The sequence below is a fragment of the Marmota monax genome, unplaced genomic scaffold (assembly GCF_021218885.2).
Source record: "Marmota monax isolate L192 unplaced genomic scaffold, Marmota_monax_Labrador192_F-V1.1 WCK01_AAM20220418_F8-fsc00060, whole genome shotgun sequence".
Taxonomy (NCBI): Eukaryota; Metazoa; Chordata; class Mammalia; order Rodentia; family Sciuridae; genus Marmota; species Marmota monax.
In genome coordinates, this window is record NW_026692826.1 from 7,805,001 (window position 1) to 7,824,837 (window position 19,837).

General features: G+C 50.4%; 1 protein-coding gene and 1 long non-coding RNA gene across 2 annotated transcripts in view; both read left to right on the plus strand.

Moving 5' to 3' along the window:
- The window catches only part of LOC124095472 (uncharacterized), a 14,916-nt gene extending 7,516 nt beyond the window's left edge, over nt 1–7,400 (plus strand). The window contains exons 1-2 of the long non-coding RNA XR_006852471.2: nt 1–6,700; nt 7,144–7,400. The exon at nt 1–6,700 is cut by the window's left edge and continues 7,516 nt beyond it. This is a non-coding gene — a long non-coding RNA (uncharacterized LOC124095472). The remainder of the gene's footprint in view (nt 6,701–7,143) is intronic.
- The window catches only part of Tshz1 (teashirt zinc finger homeobox 1), a 72,836-nt gene that overhangs the window by 7,856 nt on the left and 45,143 nt on the right, over nt 1–19,837 (plus strand). The gene's annotated exons all lie outside the window — the stretch shown is intronic.

Sequence of the window (19,837 nt, forward strand, 5' to 3'; positions counted from 1 at the left end):
TATTTTTGTGTGCAGACCGCACAAAGGAGAGTTTTGTTACCTTTTAAAATCCAGTGGTTAGTGTTTTCTACAGAGAAGCTCCTAGAAGCACGGGAACGTGCACTTGCAGGGGGGTCCTCCCCGCAGTCCCAGCGCTGGGCTCTGTGTGGCTCAAGTGATGGCTGACAGCGACCTAGAGAATTAGTTTTTTTGTGTGCTTACTTTCTTAGCAGACATAGAAATAGCACACTGGGTGTGGATAAGCAACCCGAACCAACCCTCTGCTACATTTTAAGTTCACTGGAGAAACACGCTGTTAAATTTATGGGTTCAGGAGAGCCCAGTGGTGCTGCTCTCCGAGAAGTGGAGTGAATGGCCCCCAGTTCCCATTGCTAATGGTCATCCCCAGGCGAGGAGCCCGAGGGTCATTCCTGAAGGGATTCTTGAACTTCGGTACTTCCTCTATGGAGATACCTGCCTGGGTTTTCTGGCCTGGGAATATCTGGATTGGATTTTTATTTTAATCAGCCGTAAATTGTTTATAGATCCCATTGTTCCTCAGTGGAAGTGACTGAACGGGGAAGGTGGAAGCTCACCTTGGGTGCCCCCCGCCACACGTCCTGGGAAGGCCCGGGGCTGAGCCGCCCCTCCACCTTTTCCCATCCCAGCTTCTCCTTCCTGGGCTTGCTTTTGTTGCTCACCACCACATGCTGCAGCAGTCGGCAGTTTTCTTAGATGATAGACATTTTTTTTTTTCCTACGTCCATTGTGCCTTTCTGAAATTTTGCGCCAACATGAGCAAGAATTTGTCTTCCGTTTTGGGAGGGAAAAAAGTCAAGGATCAATTACTTTGTTGTAGATTTTACCATTTCTTATTTCCTCTGCAAAATCTAACGCAGGGTTCCCTTATTCTTGTGATCAGGGTGCTTTCTGCAGGAAGACAGCCAAGTGGAATCCCTGCAAGCTCCCTGTCACAGGGCTCCTGCTGCCCTGGGCTTCTGCTCCCAGCAGGGCCGGCGCTTCCCTCCACATCCAGGATCTGATGTGCCTTTTCGATTTGAAATCCAGGCATGTCTGCCTCAGCTTGCTGGCTGCGGTTTTAAAAGGTGTTTGCTACAGCTCCTTTCTGGAGAAAATTAGTATATGGTAAATATAGGTCAAGTGCATCCATGCTTATCAGACCTCTGAAGCTGCTGGAAGGGGTGGGTAGACAGGAGAGAGGGATGGTCAGGGACTGAACCAAGTTTTAGGAAATTTGGTTGTAAAAAATATCCTCAGTTTTTAGTTAAAAGTAAAGTGCATCTTCAGCAAGATCATATGATGAAATAAATTAAATCAGCGGTGAAGGTCAGTACACACTCTGACTTGGGAATGTGAACTTTTCAGAAACCTGTATTTATTACATTTTACTATTTTTAAAAGCCAGCTGCAAGATTCATAGCAAGAAATGGTACGACATACCAATGAACGCCTCACAGAAGTGAAGGCTCTTTTCAAAGTGGTTAATATGCCTTATTGGCGAGTCATCCCATGCCTGTGTCATTGTTACAGCTCAGCTTTAAAATATATGGATTTAAAACGCAAGAATTGTGACTAATATTTATTTCAAGTACAGAATGTGTCACAGCAGTGGGGCATCCTATTATTAATGCAGTAAACTGTGTAATACTCTGTAAGAGCCGTCCCTGCTGTAGTTCTTAGCTGCATGAGAATAACTGTAAAACACGCCTCTCTTTTCCTGCTATGCTTTATTGTTACCTGGGAAAGAACTGGCATGGAGAAAAGCCAAATATGGGCAAATAATATGACCATAAACAACACCTGAGCATTGCTCTGCTGGATGTAAATCTCCTTGAGCAGCCCAAACTTAGATAATGTATGTGTGTGTGCGCATACGTGTATGTGTATATGCACGCACACAAACACACGCACTATACCTACATACATATACGTTTTATATATCTAATATATATGTGTGTATATATATCCTTAACAATTTTAAAAGGGAGGGAATCTGCTATGACTCTAAAGGTGGTAGGAAGTAAGCGTCTACTAGACCTTCCTGCCAGCCAGGAGGTCATTCCTGTAGTCAGTGTTCAGTGCATCGTATATGAAACACAATAACCTCATCGGAACCAGCACATGGGGGCTGGGGGAGCAGTGGGTGAGGTCTACTTTGTGGCTGTGCAGCTTGTGTGGCCGGGTGAGGGGGCACTACAGCAGGGACGGCTCTTACAGAGTATTACACAGTTTACTGCATTAATAATAGGATCTTTGCAGTAGCGAAGTTTCCTGACTTTTTTCAGCAGGTATTGAACTTGTAGTATTTGTCAGCTTAAAATCTACAATCAGAATCTTTTTAGAGAAAGGAAACACAGTCTCGTACCTAGGTGAGGTCAGGCAGGCGGAGGTGTCTGTGAGCTTGTCCTCTGACCCCACTTCATTACTGGGCAATCAGTGCCTGGGAAGCTCCCGGACATTCAGGAAGATGCTCCCCCTCCCTTCCCCCTTCTCATCCTGCACTGAGCTGGGGAAGCTGGGTGAGGGCTCCATGGCCCAGCGCCTGCCCCTCTGGAGCCCAGGTCAGTGCTGAGATCCCCAGGCCGCCTGGGTCTCCTTCACCCTGCTCTTCTGAGATGTGGAGATGAGGTGTTAGCCGTCTTTCTAGGTAGGCTGTGACTAAACCCAGCGCTCCATACTCTCCCAACTGCTCCCTACCTTTTTACTTTTGTGGAGACACATGAATCTGGTAGGTGTCTGTGTACCAGGGTACCTGGTCCCAAGGTTCTCCAGCGATTTTCTGAAAGTAGAATCTTGTTGTGCTGTTTGGCTAAATTTCTGGGAGTAACTGGCTGAAGGCATTAGACTGCAGAGAGTCTGGCTTATTCTCAGAGGGGTTCTGCAAATTAATCACCCTGTGAGCTAAATTTGTTTATAGACATATTTGGAATGGAGGAGCCCCACATGGGACACATTCTCTTCATTTGTTCTGTGGAGCACCTGCTCAGAGTATTATGTAGCAGGCTCTGCCGCCCCCCCCCAGTTCTGCAGTACCTGATATCTCATGATGGGGTGAGGGTGACGAGGAAGATAATAACATCGATTCCCTGCTCTTCCTCTTGGGAGTCCAAAGCACTCAGTTATCTCAATGCAAGTGGAGGCGGTACAGGGATTTAGGGATCCACAGACACTGTATGTGTGTGTGTGTGTGTGTGTACATACACACACGTATATGTATATATAAATTTGTTTGTTTCTATAGCAATTGCTTCTTAAAAATAATTTAGTAGTTTAATACAAAAGCGGTAGCTGGGTTTTTATGTGCTCGTAGAGGGAAGATTTTTTTTAGTTTCACACATGTTCAGTTTTAATGGGTAGTAATTACATCTTTGTGTTTTGATGTCAGGCTGGTTGTGAGGCCTAATTCTGCAGGCGGTCTTCTCGCTGACTTGCTCATGACTGCAGTCATGGAGGGAGGGAGTTGCCGGCCAGGGTCCCCTCTGTTTTTAAGACAAGCCAAGCCTTGAGAGGTGCCTCGGTTCCATTTCCCTGCGACACACACGCTTGCTCTCCTGGCCTCCCTTTGCAAGCCCTGGAGTTGAATGTACATATGGTGTTGTGGCGAGGTTTTTTTCTGAAAGGCAGATTCCTTTAAAGAAAAAATTGTCCCCACTTCCCCACCCTCCGACTTCTTTCTCGGCGTCCCTTTCCCACCTCCTCGCTCCGGTTCGTGGTTTGCAGGCCTGATTCTCTGCAGCACTGGCCCTGCATGTGCAGGAAAGGCAGTAAAAATGAGCGCTAATCAATCTTTCAGAGAGAAGCAATGGGCATTAGAAGGCCACTACCCTGTGACTAAACACACCCCCTTTATGGAGTGTTGGTACTAATAAAGGACAGCTTATTACTGAGGCAGACACCAAAGCCTGGATGAGGTCAACCATGACTGACAGTCATCAGTCACTCTTAATGGTACTTTTTCCCGTGCTTTCTAAGGGATTCTGAGCAGAGTGCAAATCATCCGGGGTCATTCATAGTTCATGTACCCACAGATGGCAAAGGTTTTGAAAGACTTCGGTTTAAACTTGTTAAAAAAAAAAAAAAAAAAGATCCTCACTTTTTTTTTTTTTCAAGGAAGGGAAAATACCCCAAAACAAAACATAGATTCTTCTTATTGGAACGTTTTCATGTTCTTTCAACCTAATAGATGTTTTACACACTACGGTGCTTGTGCATTATTAAAAGAGACATAAATTTATGTTTTATGACGTCTGTCTTCTTTAATTATTACCTTTGATGTCTATTGGTGACTAAAGAGAGCTTAACAGGATTTCTTTCTCTTCTTAAATTTCGCATCGTGAAACCCAGCTAGTCCCTGACAGATGTCTATTCCTCACCTTCAGGATTATTTTAAAATCCCTTTCTGATGAGCGGAAGTGTCAAATCAAGGACAGGTCATAAAGTAAAAGTATAAACCTTTTAAAGAGAGACCTTGGTAATATATAAACATTCTGCACACTATCTGAATTTTTTATGGACTAAAGAAAAATTATATTTCAGCTGGAGGAAGGGAGAAGTTTCAACATCGGCCGGTGTTTCAGCCTATGACTTCCCCATGCTCTTATTTATGGCCATCTAGGAAGCCGTTGGCTTTCCTGGCTGTTTTAAACATTCTGACTTGATTTGGAGCCTGCCTGCTAATTGCTGGGGTTTACATCCGAGGGTTGACTGGTTATCGATTCTGGAGTGCCGTGTGGTAAATGGGGCACAGCGGATGTGGGGTGCAGGCCGGGGTCTTTGTTTAATCACTGTTTTTTCCTCCCTCTCCCAAGCCTCAGTTTGCTTCATGGAAGATGAAAGGTTTATATGGAGAGAATTTCAAAGGCGCTATTCCTGTTCCCACAACAGGGTGTTCATGGAACCCACCACGCAGCACCCCAGATTGGAGGAGGCGACGAATGTGACGCAACAGCTCTGCTGTTAAAAAATTACTTTTTTAAAAAAGCTTGTTATGCTCAGATAATTTGCTTTTGGTAAACTTGGGTTTATCTTTACTTATCAAGTCGGAAGTCAGGTGAAGTCCACAACTTCAGGGCCTTTCTGCTGTTTTGATGTTGAAGCATACAAAGACCCAGACATGGCACAGGGACTTCTTGGGTGCACACATGGACACTGGCAGGTGCGTAGGCTTGGGAAATGCCTCGTGGGTCCATGCTCGTTTTCAATCATGGGACAATAGATTAGAAACTTTCCTATAGTTTTTTAAAAAAAATAAAAATTTTAATTTCAGCAAGCTTCTTTGGCCATCTACCATGTACAAGCCAGGCATGGCCCTTGGTGAGTGGCACCGTGTGCTCACAGGGATGGTGGAAAAGTGGCTTCTGTGGAGGCCGATGGTGCACATTTGTGTTGTGAGGGTCTGGCCATGAGTTGGTGCGTATTTTTGTTCTCTTGCCCCGCCACCTGAGCATGTCCCGTGGAACCCCAGAAGTTGCCACACAGCTCAGCACCAGAGGCAGCTCATCGGCAGCAGTCCTGGTGACAGCAGATACACCCGTCTCCTGTGGGGCCAGGCTTGGGAAGCCGAGGTGGGTTGACTGGAGTGCACCATGCCCAGAGCACGTGGCACTTAACCTGAGACTCACCTGGCGGTGGTTTCACTTAATGCTATTTAGATGAAGAGTGGGGACACCTCAAGGCCGCACATTTTTCAGGAATAGGTTCTCCTTGTTGATTTTTTTGCGGGGAGGGGGCAACGATTGTGTAGAACTCAGCCACATGAGAACCACTTAGTTGGGAGGCAGGTTTGCACCCGCTCTGTGCTTTTATCTGTGTGAATGTCAAATGCTGGTTTGTTTGGGAAAGTGTGAGGCTTAAATTATAATCTGTGCTAACAGTTAGTTTGGAAATAAGTGCTATCTCTAGGAAAATCCCCGCAGCAGGGATCAGATTTAAAAGCGGTAACTCAGGAGGTCTGGGGACAAAACGTTTTCTACCAATGTGGCATGCATTTGCAGTGTACAAAGTCCACAAAATAATCCTGTAGGAAAGGAAGGTATTTGGATATAGTTGTTTGGTGTGGGATCCTTGCTCAGTTGGTAGGTACTCTGTGTCTGGGAGGAATGGGCTTCTCCTGCTCCACTCACCCCACTGTTTCCAGAACCTTCCATTTGTTCCCAGTGGTGAGCCCAGTATGGCTGTGATTCCTTCCTGATTACTCCCTGGAAGACATCTATCAGACACTGTCTTATCTGTTTGTGAGGCAGCTCAGGCCCCAGATTTAAGTCATGGGTTCTGGCTACAAGTTAGAGTGTGATTAATAATTGACTAATGTAGCTTTTATTTATCACAGGCTAGCACATTTCGCCATTACTGAGTTAATTTATGTTAAGTGTAAGCTGTCGTTCAATCTGTTTTTCAACTTTTTTTTTTTTTTTTTTTAATCCTAAGTCTATCTTTCACTTTTGAGAAACAAAATCCTTACACAGGCACAGACTCACTTGGTGCCAAAAAGTTGATTTCCTTTTCAGTGGCGCCATGCATCACCAGCCCTCCCAGCTGCAGTGTCAGCCTCTGACAGAATGACATGTGTCATTTATCAAAGGGGCCAGGCTGGGCCTTGGGAAACGCCGCGACAAAGCCTGAGAGGGTTCATTTTGCAGCCCCCTCCGACCCTCTGCGAGCCCTTGCCAGGAAGCCCGTGTGCCGTCTTCACAGCCTTACTGTAAGTCCCCAGCGCCACAGAATTAACCCTCCCCACCTCGGCCTGCTGCCGCGCTGCGCCCCGCTGCTGCGCCCCGCTGCTGCCAAGCTCTGGGACCCACACGGCAATTGTTCCGGGCCTGGGAACCGACCAGCCCACGTCACTCTGTGGGCACACCCCACAGAGCCCCAGGTCCCCGGGGACACGGGCCTGCCCTCTCCTCCTCCCAGCTTTTAGCAAGCTTTAAGAATCCACACTCCCAGTGCTTCTCTGTGGGCCAAGGTCAGGGACAGAAAACCCAGCAAGAAAGGGCTTCCCTCCTATGTATCCAAGTAAGTAGTCCCCACTCCTGGCAGGAGTTGGGTCTTACACTTATTTTAGAGCCTGCCTGATAAGAGTCTGTACTCTGGGCTATTTTTGAAACCACCTACCAAAGCCACATACATGTTTCTTCTTCCCGTCAGTTGCTTAGAATCCGTGACCCCATGCCCGCCTGCAAAAATGACAGCCTCTGGGTTCCAGGTGAAACTTGCTCAGCAGGAGAGCTGGAGGAGGGAGACCGGCCGCCTGACCCCAGGTGGTTTACTTTCTGAGTGAGATCTGAAACCACCAGAAAACCACCAAAAAGTGAAGGAGACGAACACACAGAAAACCAGCCAAGGAGACTGTACTGCTAAAATAGAAAACATTTGGCTAAATAAATGTTTTCTCCTCCTTGGAAGAGTCGAGTTTTGCATTTTAATCGTGTGTGAGAACGTGTGTGAGAACGTGAGAAAAGTTATTGTTCCCCTGTTCCTGTGCCTTTGTCCTGCAGGCTGACCCCACCCCACAGAAGTTATTTACAACATCAGATATCCTTTAAAGACGTAGCAGAGGAGACTGTTGCCTAGCCAGGAACTTTCCAGAAAGAAGTCCTATGAATTAGCCCCTGCGCAGGAGTGGCTGTCTCCTCGGCAGAGCCGGCCCTTTCGTTTGTCTACATAAGGCTAATTTATTTTTGCAGCCAGATGTGGGCTGACAGCCATCACTCAGGGCCTCCTCCCCCCCAGTGAGGAGTTCTGGAAGACAGTCACGTTCCCCATTTCACAGAATCCCCATCAACATTACTGAAGATGGATGTATCTTTAAAGCAAAGATTGATTGTGGATATCGGAGTTATGGTGTCATTTATCATGGTGAATATTATTTAGACTTGGGTTGTACAAGGCTGTAACTTGAGACACAGCCAGGGGAGGGACAACCTGAAAACGCGGATCCATGAACTTTAATGGATGGATGCTTTTTTCAAAGCTCAACTCACTATAGCGTGATTTACTTTTCTTACGGAGAGGAAACAAGCATTTCAGTTTTAAAGGGACAGCATTCTGGATGGGTCCTGGATAGTGGGTCCCCAGGAAGAGCCAGGCAGAAACGTGGAGAAAGGGACTTTGGCCACACACTGTCTCCAGGGGTTGCTCCCCCAGTGGCCTCCTCCTCCATCCTCACAGGGCTCTGGCTGGGCTGGAGGTGGACCTGCCCCCCCTGAGCCGCCCAGGACTGGGGACAGGGAGGACACTGTCAGAAGCCCACTCACCTACCAGCTGCAGAGAGCAGCTGTTTATGGGCCTCAGCCGTTGGGTGTCAGGAGCATGGTGCTGTCTCTGAAAGCTAAAGGTAGCAGTGTGCGCTAGCCAAGTGCCCGCGGCCTAATTCCTATCAGTCTCTTAGCTTGGCTTCAGAAAGCGTGGTCATTAGTGTTTGCTCATCCAGGATTCCCAGGGTGCAGGGCCAGCACATTGGAAGTTGAGCCTTTCAGAGGGACTGTCTTGGGATGTGGGTCCCAGGAGCTCCTGGAACAAGGGACAAGTCCCCTCATTTTTTTTTTTTTTTTTTTTTTTTTAGTACCAGGGATTGTACCTAGGGGCACTTAACCACTGAGCCACATCTGCAGCCCTCTTTATGTTTTTACTTTGAAATAGGATCTTGCTGAGTTGCTTAGGGCCTCAATATATTGCTGAGGCTGGCAACTTGCAGTCCTCCTGCCTCAGCCTCCTGAGTTGCTGGGATTAAAAGCGGGTGCCACTGAACCTGAAACTCCCCTCATTTCTAATGAGCAGTCCACTTGCCGGATGCCTGGGGCCAGCTGCTAGCTGCTTGGGTCATGGCCCCTGGCCCCCAACTCATTTCATTTGTTGTTGAGATTGTTTCCTCTCTGTCTCGGGCGTCTGGGCAGGTGTGGGTGGAGGGACTCTCCAGGTGAGGGGGGTGGGACTCTCCTCAGACTGGGTGGGGCCTCACGCTGTAGCCTCCGGCCAGGACCTGAGAGCAGGGATGCTGGATCGCACTGTCTGAAAGCTCAGGGCCACTGTGGCGTTGGTGACTTAAGTGACACCCGGAAAGCCCCCTTGGTTTCTTCAACACAGAGCGCTCCTTGGGATGGTCTGGTCTACTCAACAGAAGGCGATCCTTTCTGCACTGGAGGCTTCTCAGTTTAGGGAGGACACAGGGATGGTGTGCGCCTGTCTCTGGTGCACAGGGAGCGGCCCTGTGCGCCCTGCGGCGGGCCCAGGGGAGATGTGTCTGTGTGGACTCATTCCCTGGCTTGCTGGTGTCCTCAGGAGTGCTGAGCTCTGGGGCACAGCCGTGTCCCCTTTCCACTGTCGGAGCTGAGCAGAGTGTTTGGTTGTTGAGTCCCTCTGTGGGGAGCTCTGGCACCCTCGGGGACAGGTGGGTGTGCAGCCCGCCCCATCGGGCAGTCTCAGGGTGCTGGTGACGCTGCGCGGAAGAAAACAGGAGCCTTTTCAGCTTGAAGCCGCTAACCCGTGTCTGGTAGGGGACTGGTTCTCTGCTGGGAGCGGCCTTCCTTGTAATGTCAACGCAGCCTTAAAAAGACAAAATCACACCCAGTGCGACAACCAGAGGTGCAGAGACAGGCTGGGAAGGACCCGCGAGCACCTGACCTTGAATGGAGAGACGTGCAGTCACATCTGCAAGACTGCGGGCTGCCTCTGGTCGGTTGGCACATGCGTGCTCTCAGAAACGCGCCAGGGCAGGTGTCCTGCAGGCCGGTTCCAAGAGCGCCTCTCAGCCTCATTACTGTTTATAGGTTTGTGTTTACCTGCAAGTTAAGAGCACATTTGTGGCCTTTTAGGAACAGAGGAAACGTGTGCCAACAGGAAGTAGTTCATCAAATGCGCGGGAGTTGCGGCGCCCATACCGTTGGCCGGGGGTCAGACCATTACGCTAAACACGCAGTAACCACTGCGAGCGCATGGGCCCTCGGCCGTCTCTGTGATGTAGGACCACTGTGTCCTGCTGGGGTGCTGTCTGGGGATGGGGACTCAGCAGCTCCTCTGTCCTGCAGTGACGGGCAGGCATGCAGGGCCCGAGAGACATGCAGCACATTCAGGCTGGCACACCTTGCTGGAGATGGAAGACGAAAGCAAGAGTGACTTGACTCTGCAACCACAGCGCTGCACCCGTGAGGAGCCAGATTCATCACGGTGCATCATGGAGTGCAGCAAATGTCATGAAAACCATTGTTTTTTAATTTTTTTCCTTGGAGAGTTTGAATGAGGTGATTTATGGTAGTTATTCATCTTAAGGGTCATCCATCAATTTTTAGTTGCTAGGCAATCAAACCGGCAGCTGTTTGCTTTGAATCAAGCTGAAAAGTTGTCAGTCACCACACGCAGGTATGACCTTAGTGGCTGCAAACATCATGCGTGCAAAATTAAAGAGACGTCGTCTTTCTCGCCTGATTCCCCAGACTTCTGTGTGATTTGTGGCATAGTTCTGGCCCTTCCTGGCTATTGCCAGAAAATAAGAACAAAGGAGTGTGCAGAAAATTCCTTGAAACTCGAAAATACCCTTCACATACTGTATTTCACCCACATTCCAGATTTGTGCCCCACAGGATAGATTACTCAAGGAACTGCTTCCAGTGGATGGGAGGTGAACCACGCAGTTTATGGTGTTTACGTGAGCCACTTAAAATATTAGTCCCCTTCCCAGTGGGGAAATAAACCAAGCCTCAACATGGGCCCCAAGTTGGAGGCCATTCTGATGGCATTTTCGAGTTGCTGGTGGGTACTAGGAGATGTGCCAGTGGTGGAGGAGGTGGCACTCTGGGTGAGGAGGTGCTCCTGGGTGCCTGGCCCAGTACCTGGCAGAGTTGGTGCCACACTTGTGCTTGCTGCCTCGCTGCACTGAGGTCGCAGGCCACCCCACTTGCAGGCAGGCCACAGGTGCCACGTGGCCTGCGAGATCGGCTTTCTCCTCCTGGCCCCGGGTGCCGCGTGCTCTGCTTCTGTGCCTTCCTGTGGCCGTCCGCATGGTCTGTGGTGGAGGCCTCCTTCCCGTGGGGCTCCCACAGACCCTGGCCTTTCTGTCCCTCCCCACAGAGCGTCTTGTGTCTCTTCAGCTTTTTGGACCTGGAGGGGACAGTTGGAGGTCTGGGCCCGGCTAGCTGGTGCACAGACAGCGCCACCGGGGCTCTCAGCTGTGCGCAGGGCTCCGGGGCTTACCCTTGGTTAGGAAGGACGCGCAGGGACCCCTGAGCTTTAGCAGTTGGGCCAGAGCTCCATCATCAGCCAAGGACCAGGGAGACTGTGCCGTCTCGGCCGGGTGGTGGGAGCCTCAGCGCTGACTCTCAACACTCGAGCCTCCGTCGCCCCGTCTACCTGGGTGACCTGCAGGAAGTTCCCACTCTTGAGTTTGCCGATCGATGGCCATCCAGGCCCTGTGGCTGTAGGTGCTTCACTTGTACTTTGGAACTTCTAAAATAAATTTAATTTAAAAGCCTTACTCAAGTTTCCATGTAAATGGTTGGTTTTCTGTTTATTCATTGGGTAGGTCTCTCCACGTGTCTGAAACGTTTTCTTGTAGCAGAGAGCCCCGGGCTTTGGAAAGAGAATTTTCAGGAAGGTCCTGCGGTCCCCTTCCTGAAATCCTTGAGTCCCGATTAGGTTTACAGAATGCAGAATTTGCCAGTTTTTTTAAAGGAAATTCAGTGCACACACTGTTTCGCAGCCTCCTCACCTGGTGAATGAGTTTTTCTGTGGTGAAATGAAGGAATATTCACATTATTTCAGGTGAAGAAAACGTCTTGTTGGAAATGAATCCTAAACAGGAGAGAATTTGCCCTGAAAAAATTCAGGGAAAGTCTTCCAGTCCTCAGAGCTGCTTGGACCTGGGATCATGGTCCACGTTGGTGGCCCTTGCCCAGGGCGCCTGGCCCGCCTGACGGGTGGGCTCCGGCCATGTGCTCGCAGGTCTGGCCTCCGGCTGTGTCTTCTACTTTTGTTCTCTTTGGAATCCCCCTGTGCCCATGCACAGTGAGGTCAGTCCTACCTGTGCCTCCCCCCGCCACTGAGGGACGCACTGAAGACGTTAAGCAGAAGACGCACACCTGCCCCACGTGTCCGCACCTGTCTTGTGACTTGCGGTCTTTTCCCATTCTGGGGATCTGCATCGAGGGCCACAGCACACTCTACCCACAGAAAGCCCAGAAGGCTCCCCTCGCCCGGTTCCCTTGTGTCTGGGCCTGTTTTCATGATGCACGTGTAGGGACAGTGAGGGTGCCCAGGGCCTTGCGCGCCACCCCAGCTCTGTAAGAAGTACAGTGGAGCCCATGCAGCCCAGTGGTTAGGTTAGGGCTTGAGAGGAACAGGCATGCTGGACCCTTTCTAAGGTTTTGGGGGAGTGTGTGAGCAGCCTCGTGGTCTGATGCTGGAGACTGCATGGCCATTGCACTTGAGGGTTGAGACCCTGCAAAGGAGCCACACCCTTCTCGTTGGTGGATGGTCCGTTCACGGTGGCCCTCTTCTGAGGGTGTGCACTGTGCCCAGCACATCTCCCCTGGCCAGCCGGTTCCACACGTTAAGTCCTCGCCTCTGTGTTGGGACACTGCTTCCTCCAGACACCTGCACACCTGCCCTGCGCTGGGGCCTGGGGCTCCCAGGCCGGAAGGCTCCCTAGGGTTAATGAACTGATTCTTAAAATGTTTCTGAAAACCCTCTTTGGAGAGCAGTGCGTGCTGTTTGCACACACATCCACGCTCGCCCCCTTTCTCTGTCTCCAGAGCACTGGGACATGGAGGGCCACACCGGGACTGTCCTTCCGTGTTCCTACCCATGTCATTCAGAAGCCGTCCCTGCAGGCCGGCTCCTCGCAGACAGCATGGGGGTGTCTGGCAGGCCACAGGGCCTGTGGAGCAGCACCGTGGGCCTGGGGCCGGAGTGGCCCGCCCTGTGCCCTGCCTGGCCTCACCCCTGGACTCCTGCCTCCGGCCTCAGCTGCTTTCCTTGCCACCTTTCCTCTGCCTGCTCTTCACCCCATGCCCTGCGCCCGACGTTTCCAGCGTGGAAGTGTGTCTCGTAAAGTTCTCACACAGTTTAAAAAGTTATTCTGCAGTATTTTGTGCTCTTCAGAGGACAATTGCTCCAAAATCTACTAAGTCATAATAAGTATAGTTCAGGAGGGTGGGACGGTGGCGATGGGCTGGGAATAATAACTGCCGGGCCAGGCTCTTACGCGGCTGTGCGGTTCTGCATCTTTTGAACATGCGATGGCCTTCATTACTGTGCTTTTATGCCAGTTGGTCGGTTACCAACTCGAATTAAGAAAACGCTCTGTGGTTCTTGGTATTTCTGTTAACTTTTTGGTTAAACATGACATATTCAATGTACACATATTTCTATAAACTTAGTTCAAGGTATCAGTAAAAATATTTTTCCTCCTCACATTCGCTGTTCATAAAACACTCAAGGGAGAGATTGTTTCTGTGATGTTTCAGGTGGGTTTTACAATGAATCTCAGATATTGTGGTGTGCCGCAGTGCCTTTTATTCCGTTTTCTCAGTAGACCCAGCACATCGAAAGATTCTGTCTGTTGAGAAACTGCTTTTACTGGGTAATAATTATTAGTTTTCTTTCAGTTTTTAGCAATAGTGGTGCAGCCCCAGCACCCAGGACTTGCGGTGCCCGTGGGCGGGGAGCGCCGTGGTGTGGGGAGGTGCTGTGCACCCCCTCTGGTGCACGGAGAGGGGGGTTTAGTCAGCACGGCCGTCCTGAGCATGAATCAAGCTGCCTTAAATCCTCCTCGCAACAAGCTGGGGATGTAAATAAGAAGTAAATATTGACATTAAGCGTATAATCCCCTTGGTGTCTTGGCACGCAGCATCGGGTCCCTGAGTTTCATTATTACCCTCTGGAACCTTCCAAGGGGACCCCAGGTTGTGCACTGAGCTGTCGAGTAAGGAACACGGGTGTGGTTTGCTCAGCACCAGAAACTGCCAGCTCTCTGCCTTGGAGGGTCACCCCTGTCTGCAAGTGTCACTTCGTGAGGGGGCGTTGGCTGTCGCGACTGGCACTGATACCCTCGTCACACAGTTTCTGTGGTCACCCCGCCAAGCGTGTCTTCATTCATTGGTTTATTTACTCAATAAATACCTGCTTGTTTGCAGACAGACCTAGGAAAAAGAAAAATAACTAAGAGGGTCTTTGAGGTAATGGATCTCATAGGATCTCGAGAGTATTTTGAAGACTAAAGTGGTTATCAATATTAACCTTATATAAAATATTTTATTATGCATCCCGTGGATGTAAAAATTTCATTGAGTAATGAAATAAATGCTATCAGGATTGAATATGGGAAACAAAAAATCCATTTTCCAATTTATCTCACCCGTCTTCTCTTGGCTGCCTCCACATAACTCAGCAGAGCTCTGCCTCCTCCTGGCCGTGGAGGGGGGTCTCCCTGCTCCTCCAGCACCTGTCTGATTGCTGGCATCTCTTTGGGTCAGTGTCCCCTGTGATCTAGATGGTGCCTGTGTTCTTCAGGCGCCCTTCAGCCCTGGCATCCACTGTGGTGTCTCCTGGGGAGGTGGCGTGGAGGGCTGCAGGTCTGTGTTCCGTCCTGCCCTGCGGGCACCCAGGGTGCTGGTGCCCCGTCCTCCCCCAACCAGCCAGGCGTGGAGTCTCATTCCCTGGACCTTCCTGGAGTCAAGGTTGTGGATGGGGTGCTTTGGGCAGCCCCCATTCTCTTTGCCATCTCTTGAAAGCGGGCTGATTCCTGGTGGTGGCCTCCTCGTGTCTCTGTCCAGGAAGAGGAGAGCCCGCGGGGAAGGGCAGCTCTTCCCAGCGGTACCACAGGGCTGCACTGTAGGTCGGTCGTTGTTGGATCATTAGGAAGGCGGCTTCAGGGGTGAATGCAGTGACTTGGTCACTAAGCATTGGATGTGGCCAGACAGTGTGCCAAAGTCTAGCAGGAAGAAACGAGCAGCAAAGCTCACTCGGGAGCTTACTGGTCCTGGCCCGAGAGGAGGCCAGTGCCTGGTACACAGCAGGTGCTCACTGAATATCTGGAGGGGGCTGAACCCACCCGCCTCCTGGCACACTTCGCTGTTATGTAATTTAATTTTCATAGTGATACTATTATTGTCTCCCTTTATAGGCTGAGGCTTATAGGATTCAATGCCATGTAGATTAGTGTCTTAAGGTCATTTCAATTAAGATAGAGCCACAGGGGTCTGATTCCATGACCCCTGAAACCATCCGTAAGTGGCGAGTTGAAGTAATTGTGGTCATGCTGCCTGGCACCCGTCTCGGGAGTCACAAGTCTGTTGTGTGGAGTAGGAATGACATCACACGCTCACGTACTTGACACGTGTGTGTGTTTGTGTGTGTGTGTGTGTACACGCAGGGATGTGTGCATTCTTGCTCCTGTTGTTATTTCCCCATGACCCTAGGGTTGTTGCCTTGTAGGAGAGGCTGGGTATCCCCCATTACGTCGAGCTCCGGAGGCCTGGGGACTTCGGGGGACACCCCTGATCTGTCAGCAGCTCGTTGATGATGAGTTTCTCTGAAGCCTCCCGAGCAGCGTACCCTTTGCTCCGTGTAGGCTGCCTGCTGTGCCTCCCTCTGGTCTGCCAGGGAAGGCGGCGTTCCACGTAGGTAGCCTCGGCGTGGCTGTGCAGAGGTGGGCTGTGGCACCGTGGCAGGGGTGTGCAGACACCAAATGACCGCTGTGCACAACTGGGGGACATCACACAGTGGCAGGGGCCTGGGGTAGGGCTGGCGGGGAGTGCTAGGGAGCCTGTCCGTGTGGAGGACGATTGGGAGCGTGCTCTCAGAGTGGAGTAATGGTCACCTGCTCACCACGGGCAGGGACTTGCATCTGCAGGGAGCCCAGAGGAGGGCTCCAGGAGCTGTGCCCGTGGGCTGGAGGACCAGTTGTCTGCAAGGTCACGTGTTCAGTGCCAGGGGAGGGCAGGATTTTCCAGGGTGGGGTTCTTTAGAAAAATAATACAAAATTATGAATATGATATCAGGTAGGAGGGTGAGTATAGGAGGAAGGACGTCACAGCAAAGAGCAAACTCTAATAAATTAAGGAATATGACAAAATCCAGCAAAATAATGGGCCGTTTTTAATTAGCTGCTTAGCACATGGTTTCTGTGTTTTGGGGGCTTAGCAGGTGGCCAGTCCTGTAGCACAGGCAGCTGGAAGGTCTTTTCTTTGTGATGGTGGGGTCCCCACACACCGGCCAGCTTCCCCTTGGTCTCACCTGGACCAGGCGGCTGCGCTGGTCATGCTGGCTGGCCGGGGGGTGCCGGGAGGGCGCAGGGGTGGGAGTGGCAGCCACCTCCTGGTCCCAGAGACATCCAGGGACAGAGGTGGCAAAGTGTCCTTCAGGCCTTTGGGCTCCTTTAGTGGAGGGGCTCCCGGGGCTACGGGCAGGCCACCAAGGCCCTGAGGGAACCCACCTGTTGCAAACCTGTCTACTAAGACAACAGCTTTCATTATGTGAATAGTTAATGTTTCCGTATTAATTTTTTAAAATCAAATTTCAGGGGAGCGTCAACTGGAAGTTCCTTTGGAACATCTGAAATGTTTTTGTTTGTGCTCTTCTTGAGAAACGGAGTCCTGGGGCGATTTCATTACGGAAGAACACAGATATCTTGATCATGCATTTGCTTTAGCTTTCAAAATTGAATTTTCATTTTGAGCCATTGATTATTAGAAACAATCTCTTGAACATGTTTCTTTGAGTGAGATTAAATCCCAGGTTTTTAAAAAAATGTCTTTTAACCTCCGTCTTCTTGTCCACGGTGTGTGTACGCGTGGACTTGGCCATCAGGGGTGAGTGTGCGTGGGCTCCTGTCTGGAGTAGACCTTGGGCTTGTGGACAGTTCTCCGTCTGGGGCAGGTCATGTGCTTCCCTGACTTTCTTTGTCAGTGTTATGAATATGGGAAAAAAATAGGATTAGCATGTTTAACACCCCTCTCCTTGGGCCCAGTGGTAGAATTTATCCTTCAAAGATAAATGGTGAACTCTTGACCCTAGGAAATATAAATATCCGTGGAGAGACTAACATGTGAAGCAGTAAGCTGTGGTTTTACCAAGCAAATCTAGACTCATTTACCAAGACTCAAGGAGGCAGTTTTATTTTTAAAGGTTCCCTCTCTGTTTCTCTCTTATGCATGGTTTCAGGCATGTATTTTCTCCCTGAAAGTGATGTTTCTGCAGATTTTAGGAAAAAAAAATGAATCATTTTTTTTTAAAGAGAAAAATACAGTGCTCTTTTTTTTTTTTTTTTGGCCAAGTTGGGAATTTTTGTGAGATATTTAGATAAGCCGAAAAGCAGAACTTCAAGTGCCAGAGTGTCCTCATGAGACTTCATGGTTTACCAAGTAGCTGGAATTCTGTGAGAGTCCAAAGGCCTCCGTCACTCACGTGCTGTTTTCTGCCACATATTGTCCCACCACGAGCGCCCCCTCAGCCGCTCCTTTATTGAGAATAGTGTCACTTTGCCACCTCTGTCCCTGGATGTCTCACGGTCGCCAACCACACAGGTTCCTGTTCGGATCCCAGACATCGTCTCAGAGGACCCCAGCCTTCCTGATGGGTGCTCTGTAGCTCCTGCCCGGCTCTGGTGTTCCTCGGTGCCGAGGTCTGTACCGTGGTGGATGCTCCCTGCATTGTCCTCGGCTTCTCCGGCTGCTGGAAAACCCCTCTGTGGAAGGCCCTCCCTCCAGGGTGGCGCGTCACGGAAGGCAGCCTGTTCTGTGTGCGCAGCTGTTCAGGACATGCCTGGGGAACGGCGGCTCCCGGCTTTAAGTGCACGTTCTGGTGTGGAAAGATGGTGATCTTCCCTGAACATTTCTGGGGTTTGAGGAGCTGCCACGTCCTGCTCGACCCCTCTAAAAGTGTGCCCGGCCATGAACACGCAGTTCAGAGTGCACTTGGCCAAGGTTTGCTGGTCAAGGCTGGGCTCCCCACCCCGGTGGGTGGCCACTTTCTGTGCTGCTGAAAAGGGCAGGGAGATAGTCCACTCTGACTCAGGAACCCAGGGAGTGGGGCTGGTGTGGCGGGGCGCTGGCTCGGGTCCTGGAGGGGACCACTGGGGTGCTGGTGCTCCTCAGTGTGTTGGAAGTTCTCTGAGTTGGCTTCCTGGAGTTCTTCCTGATCCCGTGAGCCTAACAACGAAGAGGGAGACCCTGAGACCAGAGCGGGGTAGGGTTTAATCAGGAGTTAAACAGCAGAGGATCATGCTCTCCTCGGTCTGGAGGCCAGAAGTAGGAGGTTGAGGTGTGGGCAGGGACGCGCTTGCTCTGAAGGCTCTAAGGGTCCATCCTTCTGTCTCTTCCAACTTTTGGGGCTCCTGGCTGTCCTCTGTCCTTAGTTTTCCTTGGCTGGTGACATGTCACTCCAGTCTCTGTCCTCTTGTCAGGGGCCACTGATCTTTGGATTTAGGACCCATCTTCATCTAGTATGACATCATCCCAAGTTAACGACTCACATGTGCAAAACCACTGTCTACAAATATAGTCACATTGGGGAATTCTGGGAGGAATGAATTTTGAGGACACTATTCAACCCACTGAAGACACCTAGGAGAAAATCACATATGGGGTCTTATCATTGGACACCAGCTTCTATTCAAGACTAGAGGTACAGATGTAATCAACACTAAATTATAGATGTGCTCAGTGTATTTTATACATAAACTGTTGATTTGGTTTGATAACTAACAGTTACTGATAGCTGATAGTTACTAATGGTAATGACCAACTAACAAAGTGTCACCTTGGCCATCGTGAGTCCACACAGCATAAGTCCTTGGAGGGCTTACTAATGCACAACTTCAAGGAGCCCTGTGACTTTGCCCAGTGGGGAGGGAGACACCAAAGAAAAGTCCCCAAACTTCTGATCCTCAAGAAACCTGCAAGGTTGTGACTCAGTGAAACATCTTGAAGGAAACTGAGGTCAGGAAATGGTTGTATCTTTTGCCATTTTGAATGAATCTCCCTAAAATTCGACAACTGAAGAGCAAACTATTTCTCCTGTTTGATTTGAGTTACTGAATCAGCTTCAGGGAAAATGTCGGATGTCTGCCACATCAATGGTGGACATCGTGTGGCTGAGCACTGCAAGGGTCCAGCACTGATGAGCAGCCATGTCCACAGTCTTCACTGGGTTTGCAGGCTGGGGTGTGAGCCTCTCGCCACTCTGCAGGGAGCAGCAGTGGTTTGAGAGGGGCCGGGGCTGAGCGAGGTGCTAACCCATTGCTGCTTGTGTGGCATGGCCACATGTTGAGTTCCTGCAGGAGAACAGACTCTGGGGATGCCTTTCAGGTCTGGATGGCTCAGGGGCCAGGTGTTGTGCCTGGGATGCAGCAGAGGGGTGTAGCTGAAGCCCAGCAGCACTCTTCCTCGGGGTCTCAAGTGCAGGTCTTGCAGGTCTAACTGGCTGGCTCTCACTCTCCAGGGCTTTTATGGTGCCTCTGGGTGAGGGGGTCATTCACACAGTAACTAGCTCAATTGGCTTCTGGTTCATTCTTCCAACAGCCATTTCAGCCACAGCCTCATCCAAGATACTCTACTGGACATTCTGAGAAATGCAGCCATTCGTGGGCGGGATCTTGTCCTCTAGGAGCCCTGTCTTGTAGGGGAGGAAGGTGTGCTTGCTTAAGAGGTGAATAGTAAAGTAGGTGTGACAGGCATTTCAGGAGGGCACAGATAACTTGTGGGGAATCAGACCCAGGAAGGTGCTTCTTGTCTGGATGGGTTGGGGATGGGGGACGGCAAGGAGAGCCCCGGTCTGTTCTAGGAGCGGGCGTGTGGTCCTTTCAGGGTGGTGAGGTGTGCATCTGTTGTTGTGGGCAGTGGTGGAAGAG